This window comes from Lissotriton helveticus, chromosome 8 (assembly GCF_964261635.1).
Source record: "Lissotriton helveticus chromosome 8, aLisHel1.1, whole genome shotgun sequence".
Lineage (NCBI taxonomy): Eukaryota > Metazoa > Chordata > Amphibia > Caudata > Salamandridae > Lissotriton > Lissotriton helveticus.
In genome coordinates, this window is record NC_136069.1 from 43,135,536 (window position 1) to 43,162,780 (window position 27,245).

General features: G+C 49.8%; 1 pseudogene; it reads left to right on the plus strand.

Annotated features, from left to right (window-relative positions):
- The window catches only part of LOC144773702 (uncharacterized), a 149,169-nt pseudogene that overhangs the window by 10,812 nt on the left and 111,112 nt on the right, over positions 1-27,245 (plus strand).

Below are 27,245 nucleotides of genomic sequence, written 5' to 3' on the forward strand. Positions count from 1 at the left end.
GAAGATTCTCACCACAACCAGTAGATAGAATCAATGGAGCCTCCAGCTCACGAGGGCCAATCGTAAGGAGCAAAGGGCTAGAGACAGGATTGCTAACCGGGGCGCCAGAGAATCCAACGGAAACATTTGTTAAGCCAGACAAAGGTGCGCCAGGGAGTTTCGAATGCATGATGGAACTTTTCGTCGCACCAGTGTCTAACAGAAAAGGCTCAACTACGCCAGATGTAGCAACTGCGACGTAAGGCCCACTCTGATCAACCGGAACTGATACTACTCCCTCTCTCTGTCGGTGGCTGTCCTAGTAACGGTCGTTTACAACAGTCTCAAGTTCAACGTAATAGTCGTCCGCATAATACTGCGCTGATTTATCGGACCTTACATTTCGCTGGTCAAAACAGTTATTCGCGTCCGAGGACGTATTAGGGCGCTCAGTCTGATTTTGGAAGGTACCGCGACCTCTACCTCGAGATGCTTGTTGAGGACCACCACGACCCCCTCGTGCCGATACACCATTAAGGCGGTCACGCAAAGCGGGACAATCATATTTTATATGTCCCTCTCTTCTACAGTATGCACACTGGTTATACCCAAGCATAGATCTAAAGTCAGAGGAGTCAGAACGTGACTGCATTCTGGAGGATTGCGATTGTGGTCTATATTGCTGTTGCGAATCAGTGTGATTTGAACGCGGAGGATACGCTTGCTGCAACAAAACCTTCGTTTTGAGCTCCTTCGTTTTCTTATCTACACGATCACTTTCTTCCTTTTCCCTATTCTCATAATATTGAGCCGTTGCTAATATCTGTGCAGTGGTTGAAACAGCCCATGCACTTTCTGAATTTTTCAATTTGTTGCATAGTTCTGGCAACAAATTCAACACAAATTTATCAACAAACAACCGTTGACCTCCCTCAGTGCCCATATCCTGACCACTATGATCGACAAATGCCTCTTCGAATCTAGTAAAGAAATCGGAGACACTCTCATCCTTCTTTTGCTTACAAGCTGCTAATTTATCCCAGTTTACTCTCATCGCCGGCATAAGCGTTTTCATGAGCGTAATTATTTTCTGAGGCAGATCCAAAATTAACTGCTCAGGCTTAGCCCCACCAACTTGTAGTCCATCAGCCGCTATTAATGCAGCCCAATCACCACCTAACTCATTCGCATGATTTTCCTGACGAATTTTCGCCCAAACCGGCTGTGGTACTACATTACCGAACAGCATGTCGATGTCGGCAAGGTTTATAATAGTAGCATCTACCAATTGGGACAACTCCTTATAGTAACCCGCCGGATTCTTGCGTGGATCAGGCAAGGACTGTTTGACCTGTAAGACTTCTGATCGCTTCCATGGGAGGTGTATCCAAACTCTTTGGAAATGTGGAAGGACCGGAGGAGCAGCATTAGCATTACCTGGCATCCATACTGGCGGAACCTCCCTCATAGGATACTGACCAGGAGTCGTTTTCCAATTATCAGAGTCGTCATCAAACGACACTTGAGAAGGCACTGTCGACCTATGGGCTAACAATCGCTCTAAGGCACGTCGTACATCTCCACCTACAATCATACCATTCGAAAATTGACCCTGAAGTTCAATCATATCGGTCGGTACGTTATCTAGATCGTCATTATACCATTGTTCCCTCAAAAAGTTACACATTTCTTCGAACACGAATCTCTGCGTAGGCTCATTAAACTGAGAAAACGTCTCGAAGACCATGCGTGGGGGGTAGTTAACAGGATGTCTTATCCACCTACGAGCCATATTCGCTAATGTTGCACTCTCTCTTCCACCAGGGATTTGACTTCGTCTCTGGGGAGTTTCGGAAGCACTGGTTGGTAGTATCGATCCGGATAGTGGGGAATAGAGCGTAGCAACAGTATTAGGAATACGGGTACGAACAGAAGGAGAAGAAGGAAAAAGAACAGGAGCGACAATATTAGAAGTGAACGTAGGAACAGCAGAAGCAGGCAAGATAGTCGGGGTAACAGAGACTGGAGTTTGCGAAGGCACAGGCAAAGGAGCAGTAGGAATAGGAACAGGTGGTGGGACAAACGTAGGATTAACAACAAGTTCAAGTTCAAGTTCAGGCATTTATAAAGCGCACTACTCACCCAGAGGGTCTCAAGGCGCTAGAGGGAGGGGTTTATTGTTTATCGAATAGCCAAGTTTTCAGTTCTTTTCTGAAGGAGATGTGATTCTGAGTAAGGCGGAGGTGGGTGGGGAGTGAGTTCCAGGTCTTGGCCGCCAGGAAGGAGAAGGATCTGCCACCCATGGTGGTTTTTCGGATGCGCGGGACAGCGGCGAGGGCTTGAATGGATGATCTTAGATGGCGGGTGGGATAGTAGAAGGACAGTCGGGAGTTGAGGCATTCTGGTCCTAGATTATAAAGGGCCTTGTGTGCGTGGGTAAGAAGGCGAAAAGTAATTCTTTTGTGGACGGGAAGCCAGTGGAGGTTTTTTAAGTGACCTGTGATGTGCTCTCGGCGTGGGATGTCTAATATGAGTCTCGCTGATGCGTTTTGGATGCGCTGGAGCTTTTTCTGCAATTTTGTTGTGATTCCGGCGTAGAGAGTGTTGCCATAGTCCAGTCGACTCGTGACCAGTGCATGGGTCACAGTCTTTCTTGTTTCGAGGGGGATCCAGCGGAAGATTTTTTTGAGAATGCGAAGTACGTTGAAGCAGGACGACGATACGGCGTTGACTTGTCTGGACATTGAGAGTGAGGAGTCTAGAATGAAGCCAAGGTTACGTGCATGGTCAGTGGGTGTGGGCGCTGATCCCAGAGCGGAAGGCCACCAAGAGTCGTCCCAGGCTGAGGGGGAGGATCCAAGGATGAGCACCTCAGTTTTGTCTGAGTTGAGTTTTAAGCGGCTCTGTTTCATCCATTCGGCTACTTCTTTCATACCTTCGTGAAGGTTGTCCTTGGCGGTGCTGGGGTCTTTGGTGAGGGAAAGTATCAGTTGGGTGTCGTCGGCGTAGGAGATGATGTTGAGGTTGTGTCGACGTGCGATGGGGGCGAGGGGACTCATGTAGACGTTGAAGAGGGTGGGACTGAGTGAGGATCCTTGAGGTACGCCGCAGATGACTTCGGTGGGCTCTGAGTAGAAAGGGGGGAGTCGGACTCTCTGTGTTCTCCCGGCTAGGAACGAGATGATCCAGTCCAAGGCTTTTCCTTGTATGCCTATGTTGTTGAGGCGTTGTATGAGGGTGTTGTGACAGACAGTGTCGAAGGCGGCGGAGAGGTCGAGAAGAATGAGGGCCACTGTTTCACCGTTGTCCAGGAGTGTTCGGATGTCGTCGGTCGCCGCAATGAGGGCGGTCTCGGTGCTGTGTTTGGCTCGAAATCCGTTCTGTGAGGGATCCAGGGAGTTGTTGGATTCAAGGAAGGCTGCGAGTTGGCTATTGACGGCTTTCTCGATGACTTTGGCCGGGAAAGGGAGGAGGGAAATGGGTCGGTAGTTTTTCAGTTCTGATGGGTCTGCTGTTGGTTTTTTCAGAAGGGCGCTGAGTTCGGCGTGTTTCCATATTTCTGGAAAGGTGGCTGAGCTGAAGGAGCAGTTGATGACATCGCGGAGTTGGGGAGCGATGATTGAGTCAGCTTTGTTGAAGATGTAGTGGGGGCAGGGGTCAGAAGGTGAGCCAGAGTGGATTGAGTTCATGAGGCGAATGGTTTCTTCAATGTTGATTGGGTTCCAGGAATTGAGGTAGTTAGTTGGAGGGGTGGGATCAGAAGGGGGTGGGGTGAGTTGGTCATTGGGAGTGTTCTTGAAGCTGTTGTGGATGTCAGCAATTTTGTTGTAGAAGAAGGAGGATAGTGCATTGCAGAGGTCTTGGGAGTTAGTGATGTCGTTGGATGCTGCGGGGGGGTTGGTGAATTCTTTGACGATATTGAAGAGTTCCTTGCTGTTATGAGAGTTATTGTCGAGACGGTCCTTAAAAGCCGATTTCTTGGCGGATCTAATCAGTTGATGGTGTTTGCGGGTGGCTGTCTTGAGGGAGGTCATGTTGTCTGAGGTTGGTTCTTTTCTCCAGTTCTTCTCCAGGGTGCGGCATGTCTTCTTGAAATGTTTAAGGTCATCATTGAACCAGGGAGCCTTTTTGCTGAGTGATTTCAACTGGTGTTTTTTCATGGGTGCTAGTACGTCTGCACTGTGTGTAATCCATTTCCTGAGGTATGTGGCCGCTTGGTCTGGGTCCGTTGTTAGGGTGGGGATGTTTTGGCGGAGGGATGCGAGGAGTTGGTCGGTGGTGATTTTGTTCCAATTTCTTCGGGGAATGGGCTGTGGACGGTCGTGGGTCAGGGTTGTTTTGTAGCTGAAGTGAACACAGCTGTGATCCGTCCAATGGAGTGCTGTAGTGTGATCGAAGGAGATGTGCTTGCTGGAGGTGAAGATAGGGTCGAGCGTGTGTCCGGCTGTGTGAGTGGGGTTGTTGACCAGTTGTTTGAGTCCGAGATTGGACAGGTTGTCTAGGAGGGTGGTGGTGTTGTTGTCGAGAATGTTGTCAAGGTGGTAGTTGAGGTCTCCTAGAAGAATGTAGTTCTCGGAGGCGAGGGCGTGCGGGCTGACGAAGTCAGTGATGTCGTCGCTGAATTGGGATCGGGTGCCTGGGGGCCTGTAAATGAGCGTTCCTCTAAGTGTGGTCCTGGGGTCAGTGTGGATCTGAAAGTGGAGGTGTTCGGCGGTTTCAAGATTGTCGTCAGAGCTGGTTGTAATTTTGACGGTGTTTCTATGGACGATGGCGATGCCTCCTCCAGTTTTTTTAGTGGTGCGGTCCTTACGGATGATCTTGTAAGTGTCCGGTATGGCTATGGCGATGTCGGGGGCAGAAGATGCATTCATCCAAGTTTCAGTGAGGAAGGCGATGTCAGGTGACACAGTGTCGATTAGGTCCCAGAGTTCGGTTGCGTGTCTGTGGACCGAGCGGGTGTTCAGTAGGATGCATTTCAAGTCGTTGGGTTCGGAGCCGAGTGTGGAGGAAGTGTGTTTGGTGAGGGTCCTGAGGCAGTTGAACTTACAGGAGAGGCAGGAGAATGGGCCGTGGGTACGTCCTGGGGTAGCTATGCAGCATAGTGGGGTGCGTCCTGTGTTGAAGGTGAGGAGAGTAGCGGCATCATAAGTTACTCTGGGGGGTTGGGAGCGGCATTGAGCAGGGGGTCTGGCGCTAGTCGCGGTCCAGGCACGGACGGGCGCAGACGGGCTTACCTTTGGCGCACCTTCGGCGCGACTGGGGCGCGATCGCTGCGCGTGGGAACAACTGTCATATATGGATAGTGGAGGGGGAGGGGCGAGGGTGGCTCAGCTGGGAGGCGGGGCGGGCTTACTAGGACAACAACAACACTCAAAATGGCAGCGGAGGGGTGAGCACAGCCGAGCGCTTGGGGATAATGCGCAAACACTGAAAAGTTACAATGGCAATTTAACAAAATGCATACAGGGCAAAAGCGGCAAGCAGGGCAGACAGCAGGCAATAATAACGAGGCACTTCTGATACAAAGCGCAGCACTACGATACCAGGTGTCGTCAGAGACACTGGGGAGCGACCATTCAGCTCGAAAGCGAAGAGAGTCACAGCGCTTCGAGGGAATGGAGCGCTGTAAGTAGTCTGTGGGAGGGCAGCTCAGCTGGGAGGCGGGGCGGGCTTACTAGGACAACAACAACACTCAAAATGGCAGCGGAGGGGTGAGCACAGCCGAGCGCTTGGGGATAATGCGCAAACACTGAAAAGTTACAATGGCAATTTAACAAAATGCATACAGGGCAAAAGCGGCAAGCAGGGCAGACAGCAGGCAATAATAACGAGGCACTTCTGATACAAAGCGCAGCACTACGATACCAGGTGTCGTCAGAGACACTGGGGAGCGACCATTCAGCTCGAAAGCGAAGAGAGTCACAGCGCTTCGAGGGAATGGAGCGCTGTAAGTAGTCTGTGGGAGGGCGGCTCAGCTGGGAGGCGGGGCGGGCTTACTAGGACAACAACAACACTCAAAATGGCAGCGGAGGGGTGAGCACAGCCGAGCGCTTGGGGATAATGCGCAAACACTGAAAAGTTACAATGGCAATTTAACAAAATGCATACAGGGCAAAAGCGGCAAGCAGGGCAGACAGCAGGCAATAATAACGAGGCACTTCTGATACAAAGCGCAGCACTACGATACCAGGTGTCGTCAGAGACACTGGGGAGCGACCATTCAGCTCGAAAGCGAAGAGAGTCACAGCGCTTCGAGGGAATGGAGCGCTGTAAGTAGTCTGTGGGAGGGCGGCTCAGCTGGGAGGCGGGGCGGGCTTACTAGGACAACAACAACACTCAAAATGGCAGCGGAGGGGTGAGCACAGCCAAGCGCTTGGGGATAATGCGCAAACACTGAAAAGTTACAATGGCAATTTAAGAAAATGCATACAGGGCAAAAGCGGCAAGCAGGGCAGACAGCAGGCAATAATAACGAGGCACTTCTGATACAAAGCGCAGCACTACGATACCAGGTGTCGTCAGAGACACTGGGGAGCGACCATTCAGCTCGAAAGCGAAGAGAGTCACCAACGGGCTGACCAGCAGCCGCCGGAACAACAGGAGGGACAACAGGAGGAATTACAGGCGGAACCACAGGAGGAACTACAGGGGCTGTAGCACCCTGTGCATAAGGAGGTGGCGATTTCATCAAATACGCTAACAGGGGATCCTCCTTTGAATCCTCTTCCTTCTTATCTAGACTAGTTGGTAAAACCGGGTAACATTTGTCTATCATCATGTGATGCAGTCTAGTGGAAACTTCTATTTCTTTTTCTTCTTTATCTCGCTGACATTGTTGTACAACTTGCATTATCGGAATGAACCCTTCTCTTCGATCCTTTTTAAGCTGTTTGATTTCTTTCTGCTTGGCCTCTTTACGCCACAACCGAAAAGAATCAAACATAGCTGGCCTAGCTTTCCTTTTAAACAACTTAGCTTCTAGATTATCTAAAATCGTAAGGTCGAAACTTCCATGCGGTGGCCAACTAAGGACACCATCTTTTTTCGTGTAACGGATCCAATATTCGTTATATATAATAGGGCCCACACCATGTCGACTATAGAGCTCATATATCGGAGTTCCAACTGGAGGTATCGGACACGAATCCTCCAACCGGGAATCCTTGTTGCAACATTTTAAGAAAGCAAGAAAACCACTATGGCTAGGTATCGTGCACACTAACCTAGTATCAAACTTCGAGGGTTACCGAAGTACTGAATCTTCGTGAAAGACAAAACCCTTGGTTTTTGGCAATTGCAACTGTCAAATAACAACTAAGAACCAACAACTAAGAACCACAAATGCAATGGAACCATGCAAACAACAAAGCTTCAACAAGCTGTAACAACAACTAAGGACTGGGAGCGACCCACAAATACTTAACTGAGAGCTTCAATGGCGTCACCAGGAAGGCCCGTCTATCGTCTCGCTGTACGAAAGGTCTACGCCAGGCGTCGAAAACAGGTCGACAGTCAGGGCATCGGTCCGTCGCAGCCGTCAGGAGGCGGGAATCTTCGCGGGAAAAATCTTTCGGACCACTTATTTCGACAACAGGATCGATGAAGCGGGGTGCACCTTTTCCTCGGAGATTTCACACGAAGTTCCTCACAATCGTCAGGCTTTGGACCGGTACCGCCGATGTCGCCCCGCGTTGGGCGCCAACTGAAGGACTGGGCTATTTAAGGCCCAGCGGTGCCAGGGGACAACACCTAGAACCTTCGTGGGATACCTGTTCTGGCGCACTAAAGACAGAGACACGGGACACTTCCTTCGGCGTCAAAGATCAGCGTTTATTACTGCAGGGAGGCAAAAGTCACAAGAAGTACAACAGAGTGTAGGTTCTGAGAGTCTGCTTCCAATTGCATATGTGAGTCGCTCTCTTTTTATACAAGATTTTGTTACTGCACAATATGTAAGCAAAAGGTTACAACTCAGTTCCCACAGTTAAATTCAAAAGGATCGCTTTCATGTATTCAGAACCCCGGAACATAATTACATTAACATCACCAGTTCCAACTGTAAAAGCACATCTTCCCACCATTAGGTACATTCCACTTGAGTTGTAAATAAGCAAGAGAAAGAGACCAGAACAGCTGCAAGGAAGTCAGACAGCAGGGAAGAGATAGTGTGAGGATAATATTGGATGCGTAATCGTAGCTTAAAAGGGCTTGATCCCAGCATGTGCGAGGCTGAAACAATAGACCGGCCTGGCAGAATCACCTTCGAGCGGAGGCAACTGCCTTAGCAGTGTCCTTCCCCTAGTCATAAAAGACGCATGAAAGGAATATGCTTCTTCCGTAAAGCTTGGGAACCAAAGGGTCACGATGCGGACAGTTGCCTGTTCGCTGACTACGTGAGGGCAAGAAACAAAATGGATGCCATATCTAAAATGGAACCCGAGGGTTCATTGAAGAAACCTGTAAATGAGACGAACTCTGCTGAGTAGCATGGTGAAAACGCGTACACTTACTAAACTTCGTCATTTACGGTTCATAGATACCACACTCGTCCATATTCGGCGATGCCCAAAACGTTGTAACGATTCTCACGGAACCTCAGAACTGATCTAGGTTTCCCACACTTGCTCAGATAGAATACACTAGATACGTTTGTCTTTTTTCCATATGAGTTACAGTGAGACAGGTGAACCTCTCCAAATACCAGGTCACCTGGCCTGTGTGTCTGAGAGTTGCCAGTCCGAATTCATAACACTTGTTGTTGCCCCTATTGAGACTTCACTTAGTGCAGATTCAGCAGCAGCGTGTTTAGGAGGTGTTTACCCAGAATTCAACTACATGTATGTTAACTAACTGTGATTTGGTTTCTATAAGAACTCACAAGTAAGAAACTAAATAATTATACTGAGGGTAGCCTAAAAGGCCTTAATACGTTTCTGTATTCCAACTTGCCTAGGGCATGTGCCATCCAGTTCTTAGTCGTCAGGCCTGAACTAAGCAGTCTACTACCTTCCATGCTTTCTTTATTCGCCACAACTATGTCCCAGCCCGGTTCATTTTAGAGCCAGACCTAACAGGACATGTTCATGGCAGCAAGCCAGCACAGCTTACTGAGGCTGCGCAGAAAAAAGACGCGGCGCTAAAGCGCATGTGCACAGAAGACATGTCAGTTTCTTCGGAAAGTGTGCGTAGGAATGAGACACTGCTCACTGGTGCATGCTTAGAGAGGCGGCCTGCGCATGCGCATACGAGAGACACTGCACCCTACAGCATGCCCAGTAAAAGCATGTCATGCACAAAGTCCTGTTTCTGCGCATGCGCCAGTGAGCCGGGTCCTGCTGTAATGTCTGCCATCCTCCCTGCTCTGTCACAGCTGGATGGTGCAGTCTCTCGTTTGTACAGCGCCACCAGACATGCTTCTGCAGGTAAGGTACATACGTCGTTATGCTACTGATGTTACACAGGTGTACGTTGGCGGTGTGCAGAAGTGTGGCATGTTTATACCTTGTGTGCAGGGGTGTTACTTGGTCAGTAAGTTTGAGGGGGTGAGAGCTTCAGATTTCCCAACAACTACACTAGTTAAAATACATTATATGAGAAGAAGGGTAGGAGGGTGGCTTAGGGAGCAGTAGGAAGGGCGAAGAGTGTGGACTGTGAGGGGTACTCAAAACTAAATATTCTGTAAAATAATACAAGAGAGTAGAGAGGCGCACTCAATATAGTCAAAAGCACAAAAAGTTCATTAAATGTGTAAATCTTCTGTTCTTTTCTTAAATATATTCTTTATTTTCCTTTTGCATACAACGGCACAGCCAATGCGTTTCATTCCCATTCGTGCCTAGGGAATTTCATCAGGGCTGCAAGAAGATATTGACATACCTAAGTATTTGATTTCCCTTATGTTTAAATATACATATAAAATGACATATGTCAAAACTAGTTTACAAAACGTTTTTACAAAAAATAAAAGTCTAAAAAGACATGCCAATAGATCCAAACATATTCGAGAGATTTTACTATCTGCCAAGTGGCAAAATTTAACTGTCTCCTTATGGATGCAAGTACACCCTCACCGGTACTTTGCTACCACAAGGCCAGTTCAAGCCATAACGCTTGACGCTGGATACAAACACCGAACTGTGCCTATTGGAGAGAAAGGCACCTGGAAGGATTCAAGCAATTGTGACATGCAAAAGTGCTTGTTATGTCGAAAAGATGGTGTGTGGTCAAAGTAACCATGGTCAAAGAAAAGAATTGAGAGTCAAGATAATAACCGTTATCAGGTTTTCGAATCCGGTCAACTAATGTCGTGAGCCAGTTGAAGGTGCTGACTTTTGTCCCACATGATTCTTCAACGTGTTGGACACGTCGACACACATGCATGTCTTACCCAAAAGCTATCACAGCTTAGATATTTGCCTTTTCCAGCTGGTCATCAGCCAATTCCACATTGGCTCGTAATAAACGGGGGGAAGATGAAAATTATCGGTATCAGCAGAAGGAGGGTTGCATCCAATTATAATGAATATTTTTTGACATTTTAAAAAGAATGTATATGTTCTTTAAGACACCCGCATTTATCTGAAGACTTCCTTTTAAACACAGGGGTCCAGGATCAACAGACACCTCGACTTTCTCAAATCTTACATCTCAGCTAATTCGGGGGACTCGAACCACCATTCCAATTGGATTTGAGTGCCAAGTTTACTCAGGTATTAGCCAGTCTCTCACAGTTACAAATAAGCCCTTAAGGGACCACCTTGCGTTCGCTGTTGTTCATCCCTTCTTTGTTGTTTTGAAAAATACCTGGGGTTTGGAAGTGTTGTTTATATACTTTGCTTACACTTTCCATGCAGAACTATACCTTTAAGTTGAGCACTAAAGTGGTCAAGTGCTTTTGGAACGCAACTTACCCAAATGAGAATGGGACGTATAGATAATCTTGTCCGTTTATCTATTTGTATTAGGAACTTGGCTTATTTATGGGGACGGTACGAACTACAAACTATATTATTGTATTTCTATTTTCAGGAATACATTGTGGTCTATTGTGATCATTCATTTACATCAGCTTCCTAGGAGCAACCTCATCTAGGACTATCGTACCCACCTGACTATACAGTATATGGTGAGCCTTAATATCTCTTAATCACATTTTGTGATACTCAAGGGCTTTTTGGGTCACCACAGCTTGGCACTTTTGCACTTTAAGGGACTTTTATTATCTTGACTCTCAATTCTTTTCTTTGACCATGGTTACTTTGACCACACACCATCTTTTTTCGACATAACAAGCACTTTTGCATGTCACAATTGCTTGAATCCTTCCAGGTGCCTTTCTCTCCAATAGGCACAGTTCGGCTTTGTATCCAGCGTCAAGTGTTATGGCTTGAACTGGCCTTGTGGTAGCAAAGTACCGGTGAGGGTGTACTTGCATCCATAAGGAGACAGTTAAATTTTGCCACTTGGCAGATAGTAAAATCTCTCGAATATGTTTGGATCTATTGGCATGTCTTTTTAGACTTTTTTATTTTTTGTAAAAACGTTTTGTAAACTAGTTTTGACATATGTCATTTTATATGTATATTTAAACATAAGGGAAATCAAATACTTATGTATGTCAATATCTTCTTGCAGCCCTGATGAAATTCCCGAGGCACGAATGGGAATGAAACGCGTTGGCTGTGCCGTTGTATGCAAAAGGAAAATAAAGAATATATTTAAGAAAAGAACAGAAGATTTACACATTTAATGAACTTTTTGTGCTTTTGACTTTATTGAGTGCGCCTCTCTACTCTCTTGTACTATTGCTCTGACAAACATCCTCGGCAGCGGATGGCGAGAGTAGCTGCACCACCAAATACTTTTTGAAACAGACAAAGTTGATGTGCGAAACCTTGGTCAGCTGCTGTGTGCTTTGGTTTATTCTGTAAAATAACCATTTTTAAGACCTTTAAAACGGAGGTGACAGTGTTTTTTTTATGCATGTGTATTTAAAAGTCCCAAGTGAAATGCGACAAATACCTCACCATACCTGACTTAAAACAACTGCACCCAACTATTTACTACAGAATCCATTTATATGTGGGGTGTAACTCATTAACCACCCCTGCCCCAAAACTACACCCCTGTATGTCTCAGGGATATGAAAATCTTCTATGATGGTGACGAAGCACAAAAGAGGTTAGCCAGGCCCACAAAAAAATCCCCGGCTTTTGGTAAAATAACAATTATATAATCTCAGCAAAGTTATGTTATTGGTAGGAAAGTAGGGATGGAGAAGGGAGATGACAGTTCACAAAATTGCCAGTGGTGTCATAGGAAGGGGTATATGCTCTTTAACCCTGTATCCTAGGAAGTGATTCCCCCTGATCTTGATCCTCATGACAACAAAAACTGACATCACTGAAGCGTAATGTTAACCTAACGGAAAAAATATTGATAAATCCCAGGAAAATGCAAAATATTTAGATTTAGAAAAATAGGGGTCAAGTCCACCTGTATTAATCTATATTGACTATACCTGTTGAATGTAAATCTTTTTAGGCTTTATTTACACTTTATCTTTAATAATAATTTGTGATATATGGTCACTTGTGAGAACTGAGATCGAGGTTTTGTTAAAATGTGGCCTTTTTCATTCATTCGCAATAGGAGAATGTGGATATTATTTAAAAAATTAGCATTTTTGGGTGGCTTGGCCGACCGCCGAAGAAAATGGCCGCTTCCTCTAGCAGCCGCTTTCTCTAGTGGCTCTGTCGCCCAGCTGTCTTTTCCCCCAATTATCCGTCCAACTATCTATTCGAGTCCCAAGCAAGCTCTTAGTCATCTGGCGTTGGGGGATACCTTTGATTGTTGACTGATAGCGCTCCACCCATGCACTGAACGCATCGCTATGTCCAAAATGTTACTACTTCCTCGCCTATTATACTACTTTGCGACACTACCATTCCCATTGCCCAACAAACCTAAATCAATCCTTACCCCCTTAGTTTGGGGCAGGTCTAGAGCCAGAGTAGCCCTCACGAAATTCTACGCTCCAATTACAGAGAGGGGAATAGGGGTGTCTGACTACGAGAACTATTATGCGGCTGCTCAGCTAAACTGGCCAACGAGATGGCTAGTGAATCATAATATCTCTGAGCAGAGACAATGGTCACCACATAAGAATCATACAACGCTACAGGAGTGGCTGGGTAGATCGAATGAGACGACCCCAAAGCACTGACAACATTTTAATGTCCACAGCATGCAGCTGCTGAACCTGACATGTGCGGTCTACACACTCAGCCCCGCTCTATGCCCCAGACCTACCTATAGGGGTGCTTCCCAACTCCCAAGTAGGTTTCCATCATCTGGAAATGGCGGAATGGCACACTGCAGGACTCACAACCTGGGGGGGCCTATTTGCTGAGTACGACACTTGTAGATGATTATGGAATATCCCCCGGAACATTCCTACTATACACATCACTAACAAAACGGTTATTCCAGAAGTGTGGTACTAGGCAAGCTGAGCCAAAAACCTCTGACCTACTCCAAACGCTCCTGACACACTGCACAGGTAGGAGAGAAATCACTATGCTATATAGCTCACTCAAACCAGATGCTGCAACCCTTATGGCCCCCTTAAGACTCCTGGGACACCGCACTTGGAAGCACACTAACAGATAAACAATGGGAGCAAGGTCTGTCATACCAAAAAATATTATCAATCAACGCTCATATCAAATTCACACAATTAAAATATCTACATCATACCTACTTAACCTCACAGAGACTAGCGAGGATGCTCCACTGCCATCTGCCCCAGCTGTCGGGGCTCCAAAGCCACACTCCTACACATGAGGTGGGACTGCCCGAACATAGACACGTACTGGAATGAGGTGGAAACTAATTTATCAGAAGCTACTGAGACCTCAGTGACAGCAAATGGGCTGCACTTCTTGCTGGGAATTGCCAAACGCACTACTGGAAGGAAAAATATCAATACATTTTTGGATTTGGCGCTTGAATTGGCCAAACGTAGATTGGCCATGTCATTGAACTCAAGCCTACCCCCATACACACGCACATGGTTTGCAAATCTCAGAAAAGCACTGATCACTTAACATTCACAACTAAAGGACACCGCACACCCATAAGCTACAGGCTCTGCCCCACGAGACTGGCAGAAGTATTTAGCATTCATAGAATCGAAACTCCATTGATATGAATACAACAACATCTTCATGAAGAATTAACACCCATGGTCACATTTCGTTGCATAACTTTCCACTAGCCGGTCCCAACCGGGGCCGATGTGTTTCATCTCTCTGCCACCCCTGCACGCCCTTCCCCATGCTCACTCACATAAATCATAGGCCAGAAGTCTTACCATGCAAAGATAAGTCATAGCTCAGTCTCTCCTCTTGCATAAACACCAGCGTATTTGACAGTTAATTCACTGTGAGAAGCTACCCTGGTATATGATGTACACTTTTATGTAAGTGGACACCTTGAACCAGTCCAGACAACCCTTATGGGGATTTAAGAGGTCTTAGACAACCGTAGAAAGCTCTCTAAGTGGTAGCTGTGGAGAGCAGCCTTCAGGAAACCGGGTGCATACATGTGAAGTGGTGTCAGAAACCGCAGTCGAACCCAAAGGAGGGCTTCAGGAAAGTGCAGCTGTTGTAGGAGAAAGTGTCCAGTGGAATCCAAGGAAGGATTTTATATGAGAGGTACCTGCAGCAGAAGGTACAGAGTCTGTCACCCAGGGGTGACCAGGAGACTTGGAAGACGAATGCCCTCCGATGGGTGTGGCAGGATGGATGAGAATGATCTTGACTCTGCAGCTGTGAGGGCCAGGCGAAGCTGAGGAGCACCAGAAGCCGTGAACGAGCTGTCCCGCAAATTGATGTCGAGTGTTGAGGGGTTGGTGTTCAGCGGGAGCACCAACAAGCCTTGGCAAAAGCAAACAAAGCAGGAATCAAAGAAGGAGCAACATCGGGACCAGCATGGTCCAGGGGAATCAGGGCAGGCCCCGAGCAATCAGGGGAGCCCAATAGAAACAAGTGTGACCCCCAAGTAGACCTACATGCCAGAGGCACTGGAGTCGCGAGAGGACCTCAAGCAGCTCACAAAAAGATGCAGGCCACGATGCACACAATGCAGTGTGGCTGAAGATTCTGGTAATCTGAGGTGCTTGAGGTTGGGGCTACTTGGAGCTCGAAGATCTTCTTGGGAAGAAGCCAACAAGCCTTTGCAACCGCAAGTTGGATGCAGAGCCCATGGATTCGGTTATTGCAACCCCCACAAGGGTTACTGGCCTTAAACTTGGTGAGAGGACAGGGCATGCCTCATAAGCGTGGAAGCGATCTAGATGAGCTCAGGATCTGCAGACCGGACGACTTAGTTGAGGAGCCTGCGAATGCAGGGTACTGACTCCTTCACTCCAAGGGAGATTTCTTCAGGTGTCTTTGATGCTTCACAGGCCTTGGAAGGTTTCTTTATGACGCACAGAAACACAGATAATGGAGCAGACAGGAAGGAAAACGATGTAAGGCCCACACGAAATCAAGTGAAGTCCAGAGTGCCCAGACGGTAGAAGAGCAATGGTGTCTGGTCTGAATCTTATGCCACTACGAATCTAAGGACCTACACCCAGGTAATCCCTAAAGTACCCTAGGGAAAGGGTTGGGAAGATACAGGGGACCCTCCCCTGGGGTCTGGATAGGGAGGAGGTCACCCCATGTCTTTTGTCCAGTTTCGCACCAGAGAGGGAGCCAACGGCTCCCAGGACTGGTTTGAACTGGACTATTCACAGGGACACCAAATTTGCCCCTCATGCAGACTGAGTGGCGCTCTCAAGCGCACCCACCCCTTCCCAATACACTGAATCCTGTATGGGAGGTGGTCACCCCTCCCTGTGACAGGATGCCTATTCTGACTTCCCCCCGCTCGAGCTTGACTCGGCAGCAGGAGGGAAGAATCGTGTGTCTGGGCGGCAGCAACCATTTTATGCTATCCGGGTCAAGAAGGCTGGTACCGGGAACACTGAGAGCTTAACGGAGGGCTGTTCCAGTGCTTGGAATCATTCTTCCCACACCGTTTACGGTATGGGGATATGATTCCACCATGTTTGATACCAAACATGATAGGATTCATTGCAGCCATTTTCAAGATGGTCATCGCTTAATTACGTGGTGCCCTCTATATAGTATATGGCTGCTTCACTGACAACTCCATTGGTGGCAATGGTGTACTGTTCAAGCAGCGGCACCCTCTCACTTAGAACAAAGAACTCTCTCTTCAGGATTTCAAAGCCTGCTATAGGAGTGACTTATAGATTTTAAGTGCAGTGACTCTAGATATAGGAAACCTATATCTCTAGTAAGTGGTGCTAGCACCAACTTACACAGGCTGCAATTGCAGGCATGTAGTTACATTTTGAATGGTCTCTCATAGGTGGTATAATACATGGTTCAGACCCTGGGAGACCTCTGGGGTACCTATGCCCTGGGTACCTTAGTACCATATATTAGGGACTTATAAGGGTACCTCAGTATCCAATCTTGGATGTACCTAAGTACTGAAAACAACAGTTTAGGCAGAAGGCAGATAGACTGGGGTCTTGATTAGCAGGATCCCAGCCAGACTAGTCAAAAACAGCTTAGAATCAGGCAAAAAGTGGGGGTAACCATAGAAGCAGATCCTACATTCACCACACAGTAAACCGACGCGAATCATGCCCGTACGGGTAACCTATGCAAAGGGTCAGTTCAACAAATTAATAGGGCATATACTGTTAATAGCAAAGTTGTTCTTTTATGCGTAAGGTTTTTATTGTGCAACAATGGTACAGCAGTAAATATCTGTGTATATATACTACAAATGGTTATCTTTGTAACTCTGTACTAAATGTTGTACTTAAACTCATGTACATCTTCATCTGTATTGTTGTCCAAGTATGTTAAAACAAAACCCAATAAACATTATCGGAAAAAAAAAGCAGATGATGGGGAAAGTAAATGGGACGAGTCACCTGAGGAGAATAAGAGCGGACAGGGGCAGCTCTTGTCAATGAATGTAGTTGCTCAGAGGAGTAAGTAAGAAAAGCCAGCTTACCTCATAGGAAAGAGGCAGCATTTTAGGCAATGACCAGCGGCATACAAGTGCAGAAAGGCTTGCCTTTGGCACACCGGAGGACTCCTTAGCAGCAGATGACTGCTGTGCTGAGGGCCTTCTGCACATGCTCAGTACATGGTTCAGCTCCCTTTAATCGTTCTGGGATATTAGAGGAATTGGAGAAAAGTGAGTCATTGCTGGTTGTAACATGAGCAGCATTTCATTTTAGAGTGTAAAGTGGGACACCTTCAAAAATACTAAGCTACTACCTTGTTATTGAATTTGTTTGTTAGACTTTAATGTGTGCTCATCTGTTTACAGTTTGTATGTCATAGCATTAATTTAATAATGAATAAATCTAATATGTATTCAGTTTCAGTGCCACTAACTCATGAGATTGTTTGGTTAAGAGTAACTGGCGTTGACACAATGATTGCTTCACAGCTATCTTGGTTTCTCAGTAGTTCAGTTCTGTGCGCATTTGCTCACAGGTATCATATAACCTGATTTAAAGTTGGGTGGAGAGAGAGTATTCAACACCCAAAAGTGACGAGAACCCTTTTCCCCAAGCCAGCGCCCCCCCCTCCCTATTTAGAGTCAGGAGAATTAACATCTTTCCTTGAACAAAGGCCTTGTTGGCTCTGTTGATTGAAAGCTTCCTCACGCGGCACAACACAGAGTAGGGGACGCCTGATGAAGGTCATAGCACAGCCCACCTTATTTAGGGTAAATATTATGGTGTCTTTTTTTCTCTCTGTTACCTGGTAGTATAACCTGGCAGTGAGAGGACGAAAAAAACACATAGTGACAATCATACTGAGGGGAACAAACTACCTGAATTTTGGCGGGGAATTTGTTTTGTTTCCAATAACAAACTCTCACTTTTTGAAAAGTAAAAACTGTAGTAAATTTTGGTGAATGACCATCAAAACTAACAGCAGCTGACAACACTAACATTTTAGTACCTTAATAGTAACTGATGGACCAGCAGTGATCTCTAAATTTGGCGGATGGTAGTTCATCTGCCAAATACTAGATCATGTCCTTAGTTTCTGATCAATGGTTAAGAAGGTATCTTTGTTTTTTGCATATCCATGCACTGCTAATTAGATCACATGTACCATTGTTTTAGTTTTATGCTGTGCATTTGGGACCTTTGATCTGTCACAGAAATATACATTGGAACATTAATCAAGGAGGTGTTTTACTTGTACTTTCTGACCTGAACTCTTAGTTCCTCTTCAGCCTTTCCATTGCAAATCCCAGAAAAGTGGGTGTGCCTTTCAGTCACTGTTGCCAAGCTATGGAATTCTCTTTCTCTAAATCCCCTATCGATGCCTGATAGCCAGGTTTTTAGAAGTTTTAAACAAACAAGGTTATTTGTTAAATAAAACCTTAACCTCTAGCTCCAGCTCCCTCTACCTTAGCACCAGAAAACTGCAGTTTGTATTGCTGTCCTCCTGGAATAAATAAATAAATGTCTTTGAAGCTTTCTTGTTTATCCCAATAAATGCTGTGGACATCACCATTTAATGATAGATGTCTTTATGTCAGTGTCAATTCAATTCAAAAAAGCTTTATTCGATTTTAATAAAGTCATAAACGCACATAAAATTGCATGATTTTTAAACAATTCAACATTAAAAATCAGTTAAAAATACTAACAACCCCGAGTCGAGAAGTGGATGGAAGATGGATGTTCAGAGAGAGGTCGGTCTATGTTGCCAGGGGGTGTCCTACAAAGTAGGGGAAGGTCTAGGGGAATTGGAACTGATATCGTGGAGATATTTGTGTTCCCCCGATAAGTCAGGATGAAGTGGAGGCGCATGAGTCCCTGTGATCCCTTAACAATATTCTGTATTTATTATTTTGAAGTATGGAAATGTATTTATGACAAATGTGAAAGCGGCAATGTCAACCGATGTTTTTCTTTGTGGGTTTGTTAATAAAAAGATTTTACAAAAATACTAATAACATCATAAGCTAAAAAAGCCTTGCTGTATGTAACGTACCTTTGGAGAAATCATTTGCGAATAGTTTTCCTAAATTTTATTGCACATTTCAAGTATCCAACTGTAGACCTTGTAATGTCATGTCAGTGTCAATTCATGCTGTAATTATTGGATTACACACTTGGTTTTTGTTTCAATCTATTTTTTTAATTAAAGCTTTTTATTAACATTTGCTCAGTACTTCTGACCTTACACAAACAGTACAACAAATTGGAACACATGTTTTCCATACTGTTGGACAGGCCCCATGAAGGGCTCGCTCCCTCCCCGCATGACAGGGCCCGGGTCCCGGCCGTCCAGGTACTACCCGCAGAAGCAACCCCCAACCCGTCCCCCACGGGACGTCTGCTCCCGGGAATCCCTGTGTCCCTGGCCTGGGCCACCGTCAGCACCCCTGCCCGGACCAGCCGCCATCTTAGACACTGCGCCACGAGGCCGCGTGGCCGCGGCTCGACCCCAACCCCGGGCCTGGCCAGGTCCCGACATCCCGGCACCACCATCCACCCAGGAGGTGAACGGACCACTTGGCAGGTCAATGGGAGTAAGGAGTGTCGATGGCTCTCTCCCGCCAGGTGCCGATCGCCCCCAGCCTCCCCGGGCGCTGGCTCCACCCCCCTGCTGGGTGTCTGGACTCCCTCATCCCGGACCTCCCGACCTCCAAGAGCGAGGGTCCGGACATCAAAGAGCGCCAGACCTATAACTGAGGCAGCCCCAGAACAGGAAGGCAGTTGTATCCTGGAGTCGAGAGACACCGCGACGAACTCATCCTTGACGGACTGTTGGCGCTGCCGCAGCCCTGCCTTGGGAACTATTGTCCTGCCTGCTGGCGCTGCCGCAGCCTTCTGCAACCTTCATCCTTGTGGGACCTGCTGGCGCTGCCGCGGCCCGCTGCAACCTTCATCCTCGTGGGACCTGCTGGCGCTGCCGCGGCCCGTTGTAACCTTCATCCTCGTGGGGCCTGCTGGCGCTGCCGCGGCCCGTTGTAACCCTCATCCTCGTGGGACCTGCTGGCGCTGCCGCGGCCCGTTGTAACCTTCATCCTCGTTGGGACCTGCTGGCGCTGCCGCGGCCCGTTGCCACCTACGACCTCTTCGGGACCTGCTGGCGCTGCCGCGGTCTGACCCGTCCGAACACCGAGCTCGAGGATTGTGAGCTATCACCGTTCCACCGCCGTACCTACGGGTACCAAGACTGTCCCGCTACCCCCTTTTCCTACTAGAGACTAGAACTGAGAGGACCACCGTGTCCTGATCTCCTTGTATCATACTGCCTCATTTCAAGAACTGCCTATAAAAGGTATTAATCTGATCTTCGTGTGGTGTCCATCTGTGGGGGGGAAGTTACCTGTCTGTGCGATCGCTGGAGACGGTCCTCACTGGAGGCCTCTCCCCTTGTGCTCGGCCGACCCTCCAGGTCCCCGTCTAACATTGGTGGCCAGCGGCGCGATCTGAACCAACGCGTACCGTACAGACAGTAACTCACCCTACGACTAAAACCACAATGACGACCAAAGAGAGCGGATCGGCAGAGAAGTTCCAGATGGAAAAGCTGGAAGAATACAACCACCGAGAGCTCAAACAATTTTGCATGGACTTAGGCATTGCTACCACCGGGCTAAGCACAAAAGAAGACTTCAAAAACGCCCTAGAGGCCTGGACAGAGACGAATACCGCCACCCCCCGGGACCCCGAAGCCCCGGAAGTCAACACCACCCTGACGGAAGAACGGAGAACAGGCCCCTCCCGAGAAGAGATCCAGGAGCGGGAAAAAAATAGACTACACGAGTTAGACTTGGCACGGCTCAAATTAGACGGAGAATTGAAGCTGGCAGAACAAAAAATAAACTTAGAACACTTACGGCTCAGAGAAGAGCGAGAGGAAAAACAGAGACAGAGGGATCTCGAAGAAAAAAGACTGGCATACGAACACGAGTGCAAACTAGCAGAGATAGAAATGCGCAAACTGAACAAAAACCTAGGGGTGCCCGAGCCACCGCGCTCCCCGGGTACTACCGAGCAGAAGGTCCACATCCCCAAGGATGTGGTCCGAGAATATCACCGAAACGACGACATACAGCAGTGGTTCAAGGCCTATGAGATCGCCATGACTGCCCACCGGGTCGCTCGAAGTGACTGGGGAGCCGGTCTATGGGGGAGATTCGTCAATGAGGGCCGTGATGCCCTGCTGCAGCTTCCGGACCATCAAATGACGTCCTATGACCACATGAAGGCCGCCCTCCTCAGTCGATATGGGCTTACGCCCGAAATGTACCGCCAGAGGTTCCGCAACTGCACCCGGATCCCAGGTACAACTTGGTTGGAATACGTGAACTATTTCAGCCGGGCCTTCGAGGGATGGATCAAGGGTAACAACGTAACCACTTACGAACAACTCTTCAATCTCATTGTGTGGGAGCACCTCTCCAACAACTGTTTCGTCGAGCTCAGGCAGCACCTCCTCGACAGTAAATTGACTGAACCACAGCAGCTCGCCACCGAGGCGGATCGGTGGGAGAGCACCCGAGTGGCCCGGAGTGGGCCGAACGAGCAGAACAGAACCAACCAAGGTCATCATCGTCCCCGGGGAGGAGGAGGAGGACAGGGCCGGGGCAGAGACGCTGTCCCAGTCGCTCCCGCTAACACCACCCCGCCCCCAGCAGGCCGGGGAAACCCCCGATGCGCCCGGGGTTCCGAGCCAACGTTACGTGTCATCGATGCCAGCGAGTCGGCCACTATGCCAGTGACCCGACCTGCCCGAAGAACCAGGTTCCCGGGCCCCGCCAGGTGGCGCCCGCCGCCCTAGGAGAAGAACAAGTCTCCGAAGACCCTGAAGCATACGAGTCGGAGCAGTTCGAGTGGGAACCCGCCGCCATAACCCTGGCCTGCCTAGGAGGAAGAGACATGGTCCCGCGGACTCCCCTGCCCGCCAACACTCGGAAGTACAGCCAATGGGTGAGCATAAATGGGCGCAAGGCCGAGGCCCTGCGTGACACCGGGGCCAGTGTGACGGCCGTCCGTTGTCACCTGGTGACCCCAGAACAAATCCTGCCAAACGTGCTTTGCCCCGTCCGATCGGCAGACAATTCGGAGAGCCTGTGTCGGATGGCCTGCGTCCCCTTCGAATGGGGAGGAGTGTCCGGCATGCTGAAAGTAACTGTCCGCGACGATGCCCCCGTGGACTGCCTCCTGGGGAACGATCTCGAGAGCTCCCCGTGGGCAGCTGTTGAAAGAAGAGAGCATCTGGGGATGTTGGGTCTCCCGGACTGGGCGTGCGTGACCACCCGGTCCATGGCCACCCGCACCATCCCTAGACCAGAAGAACCCGAATGGTCAGCACCTCCGCCCTCGATCGCTCCAGAAGAAGACTTCATCCATACCGACCACCCGGAACCCACCACAGAGGGGTCCGCACAGCCCCCCGAACTTCCCGACCTGGCTCAGTGGCGTCAAGAAGGGGGGCCCACCCAAGAACAATTCCGGCAGGAGCAAAAGACCTGCCCCTCCCTCGAGGGACTGCGACAGCAAGCGCTCGCCCAGGGCCAAGGAGACACCACCGGGGCCCACTGGGTTTATTGGGACAATGATCTCTTGTACAGCGAGCAGAGAATCGCAGAGCTGGGGGCCGGTCGAGTGCTGGTGGTGCCCCTCCACTTCAGAGACTTCCTGTTGAACTTGGCCCATGATGTCCCCCTGGCTGGGCACCTGGGGCAAGACAAGACCTACCACCGCCTGGTGACTCACTTTTTTTGGCCCAAAATGAGAAATGACGTCTCCAACCACTGCCGGTCCTGCCCGACCTGCCAGGCCAGCGGGAAGAGCGGCCGCAAACTCAAGGCACCCCTACAACCATTCCCCGTGGTGACCACCCCGTTCGAAAGGGTGGGAATAGACATTGTGGGGCCCCTGGACCCCCGAACAGCACAAGGGCATCGCTTCATCCTGGTCCTGGTGGACCACGCCACCCGCTATCCTGAGGCGGTCCCCCTTCGTACTATAACAGCCCCAGTAGTGGGTCGAGCCTTAATGGGGATCTTCTCTCGAGTGGGCTTCCCCCGGGAAGTCGTCAGCGACAGGGGTACGAACTTTATTTCAAAGTATATGAAATCCCTCTGGCAGCAGTGCGGGATCACTTACCGATTCACAACCCCCTATCACCCCCAGGGAAACGGACTGGTCGAGCGGTTCAACCGCACTCTCAAGGGGATGATCATGGGGCTAGAAGAACCCCTACGCCGCCAGTGGGACGTGCTACTACCGTGCCTCCTCTTCGCCTACCGAGAAGTCCCCCAGAAGTCCCTCGGCTTCAGCCCCTTCGAACTCCTGTACGGACACCCCGTTCGCGGGCCTCTCAGCCTAGTGAAGGAGGAATGGGAAATGGCCCCCCTGAAAACCCCTCCAGACGTCTACAAGTACCTCCTGACCCTCCGCAATCAGACCCGGAAATTCAGGGAGATCGCCAAAGCCAATCTTGAGGCCAGTCAAGAGGACATGAAGAAGTGGTACGATCAACATGCCTCCTCCATCGAGTTTGAACCGGGTCAGCAGGTATGGGTGATGTCCCCCATCGAACCGTGTGCCTTGCAGGACAAATGGACAGGGCCCTTCAAGGTGATCGAGCGCAAGAGTCCCGTCACCTATCTCATCGACCTGGAGTCCCCCCGGAACCCCCTCCGGGTTCTCCACGCCAACAGACTCAAACCCCACTTTGTGCGCTCAGAGCTCAGCCTGCTGATGGCTACCGACAGTGGCGCAGAAGGAGACTCCGAGCCCCTCCCTGACCTACTGAGGACCCGTGAAAGAGATGGTTCGGTGGACGGGGTCCGACTCTCCGAGGCCCTGACCCCAGAGCAGCGTCAAGATTGTCGGGCCCTCCTGCTGCCGTTCGCAAACCTGTTCTCCCTCGCACCCGGAGTCACCTCCTGGTGCCTGCACGACGTGGACACTGGGGACAGTCCTCCTGTCCGACACCGGGCGTACCGAGTACCGGATCGGGTACGTACATGCATCCAAGAAGAAGTCTCCAAGATGCTCGCCCTCGGGGTCATCGAACCTTCGGACAGTCCCTGGGCCAGCCCGGTCGTCCTGGTCCCCAAGGCCGCGGCCCCGGGCACCACACCGGAGCTCCGATTCTGCATCGACTATCGGGGTCTGAACGCGGTCACCCGAACCGACGCTCACCCCATCCCCCGAGCAGATGAACTAGTCGACCGCATGGGGGCAGCTCGCTACCTAAGCATCTTCGACCTGACAGCGGGCTACTGGCAGATCGGCCTCACCCCCAGGGCCCAAGAACGTTCCGCTTTCTCCACCCCGGATGGGCACTACCATTTCAGAGTGATGCCCTTCGGCATTTTTCAAAGACTGGTGAACCAGGTATTGGCGGGCCTCGAAGAATTCAGCGCCGCCTACCTGGACGACATCGCGGTATACAGCCGCCACTGGACAGACCACCTCCACCACCTCCGAGAGGTCCTGCAGGCCCTCCAACAGGCCGGCCTCACCATAAAGGCCAGCAAGTGCCAAATCGGCCAGGGGTCCGTGACCTACCTCGGACACCAAGTGGGGAGCGGTCTGGTGGCCCCCCTCCAACTCAAGGTAGCTGCCATTCAGTCCTGGCAACCCCCCGAAACACAAACCGAGGTCCGAGCCTTCCTGGGGCTCACCGGATACTACCGGCGGTTCGTGAAGGACTATGGCAGCATTGTGGGGCCCCTCACGGAACTCACGTCTAAGAACCACCCAAAAAGAGTCAACTGGACTCCCGACTGTCAAGCGGCCTTCGAGAAGCTGAAGGCTGCCATGTGCACCGCCCCTGTACTCCAGGCCCCCGACTACAGCCGCGAGTTCATCGTGCAGACCGATGCCTCCGACCATGGTATTGGGGCCGTCCTCTCCCAACTGAACCCCGAAGGAGTCAACCAACCAGTGGCCTTCATCAGCAGACGCCTACTGCCCCGAGAACAGCGCTGGAGCACCATTGAGCGAGAGGCCTTCGCCGTAGTATGGGCCCTCAAGAAGCTCCGGCCGTACCTCTTCGGAACCCATTTCCGGGTACAAACAGATCATCGGCCCCTGCAATGGCTCATGCAAATGCGGGGGGAGAACCCCAAACTATTGCGTTGGTCCATCTCCCTGCAGGGGATGGACTTCACTGTAGAGCATCGCCCTGGTCAAGACCACGCCAACGCGGACGGCCTGTCCCGCTTTTTCCGCCTAGACGAGGAAAGTCCCCAAGAAGATGGGTGACTCTCCCCGCCTTCAGCTGGGGGGGACGCATGTTGGACAGGCCCCATGAAGGGCTCGCTCCCTCCCCGCATGACAGGGCCCGGGTCCCGGCCGTCCAGGTACTACCCGCAGAAGCAACCCCCAACCCGTCCCCCATGGGACGTCTGCTCCCGGGAATCCCTGTGTCCCTGGCCTGGGCCACCGTCAGCACCCCTGCCCGGACCAGCCGCCATCTTAGACACTGCGCCACAAGGCCGCGTGGCCGCGGCTCGACCCCAACCCCGGGCCTGGCCAGGTCCCGACATCCCGGCACCACCATCCACCCAGGAGGTGAACGGACCACTTGGCAGGTCAATGGGAGTAAGGAGTGTCGATGGCTCTCTCCCGCCAGGTGCCAATCGCCCCCAGCCTCCCCGGGCGCTGGCTCCACCCCCCTGCTGGGTGTCTGGACTCCCTCATCCCGGACCTCCCGACCTCCAAGAGCGAGGGTCCGGACATCAAAGAGCGCCAGACCTATAACTGAGGCAGCCCCAGAACAGGAAGGCAGTTGTATCCTGGAGTCGAGAGACACCGCGACGAACTCATCCTTGACGGACTGTTGGCGCTGCCGCAGCCCTGCCTTGGGAACTATTGTCCTGCCTGCTGGCGCTGCCGCGGCCTTCTGCAACCTTCATCCTCGTGGGACCTGCTGGCGCTGCCGCGGCCCACTGCAACCTTCATCCTCGTGGGACCTGCTGGCGCTGCCGCGGCCCGTTGTAACCTTCATCCTCGTGGGGCCTGCTGGCGCTGCCGCGGCCCGTTGTAACCCTCATCCTCGTGGGACCTGCTGGCGCTGCCGCGGCCCGTTGTAACCTTCATCCTCGTTGGGACCTGCTGGCGCTGCCGCGGCCCGTTGCCACCTACGACCTCTTCGGGACCTGCTGGCGCTGCCGCGGTCTGACCCGTCCGAACACCGAGCTCGAGGATTGTGAGCTATCACCGTTCCGCCGCCATACCTACGGGTACCAAGACTGTCCCGCTACCCCCTTTTCCTACTAGAGACTAGAACTGAGAGGACCACCGTGTCCTGATCTCCTTGTATCATACTGCCTCATTTCAAGAACTGCCTATAAAAGGTATTAATCTGATCTTCGTGTGGTGTCCATCTGTGGGGGGGAAGTTACCTGTCTGTGCGATCGCTGGAGACGGTCCTCACTGGAGGCCTCTCCCCTTGTGCTCGGCCGACCCTCCAGGTCCCCGTCTAACACATACCATGTTTTCCTTATTCTGTTAGTAATTTCCCGTGATATCATAGTCCGGTGGTGTTACTCCTTTGGGAAGTAGAGGGCTCCATTTGTTATATACACACATTTTGTCCCACATTCGTCCATTTTGTCAGCAGAGTCATGTTTACGAATTTTACCTGTGTTCCATGCTGTGTGTTTGGTAATTGGATTACAGATATTGCAGTGTCCAATATACTTAGTGTTGTAAACATTGTTAGTGGATGACTAAGAACGTGCTATGGATCTCGTTACAAGGTTGCTAATGTTTTGGTCCACACATGAAAACAAAACTGTGGTCATTAGATTTTTTATAGGATTTCTGTGCTAATGCGCTGTGACTATAACAATTGTGTTCCTGGCTTTTGTTACTTCATTTCCATTTAAGAAAACAAACTGATTGTTTGTAATGCTGATATTTGTATTTTTAGGCTTATAAAAGGCTAATGCTTATCTTTTTTTGTCCAGTAAGTGAAAGAAATCCAGAATAAAACAATGGTCAGAGGAATATCGCTGACACTAGGAATTGCAGTTGAACTTTTGAGACACTAACTCCCTGAAAAGTATGGAACCATTTTCAGAGACTTTACTTCACTAAAGAAGCTTTAAAATTGCAACAGATGTGCGCGCCTTGCGCAGCCATTTTCTGTGCAGAATTGGTAGCA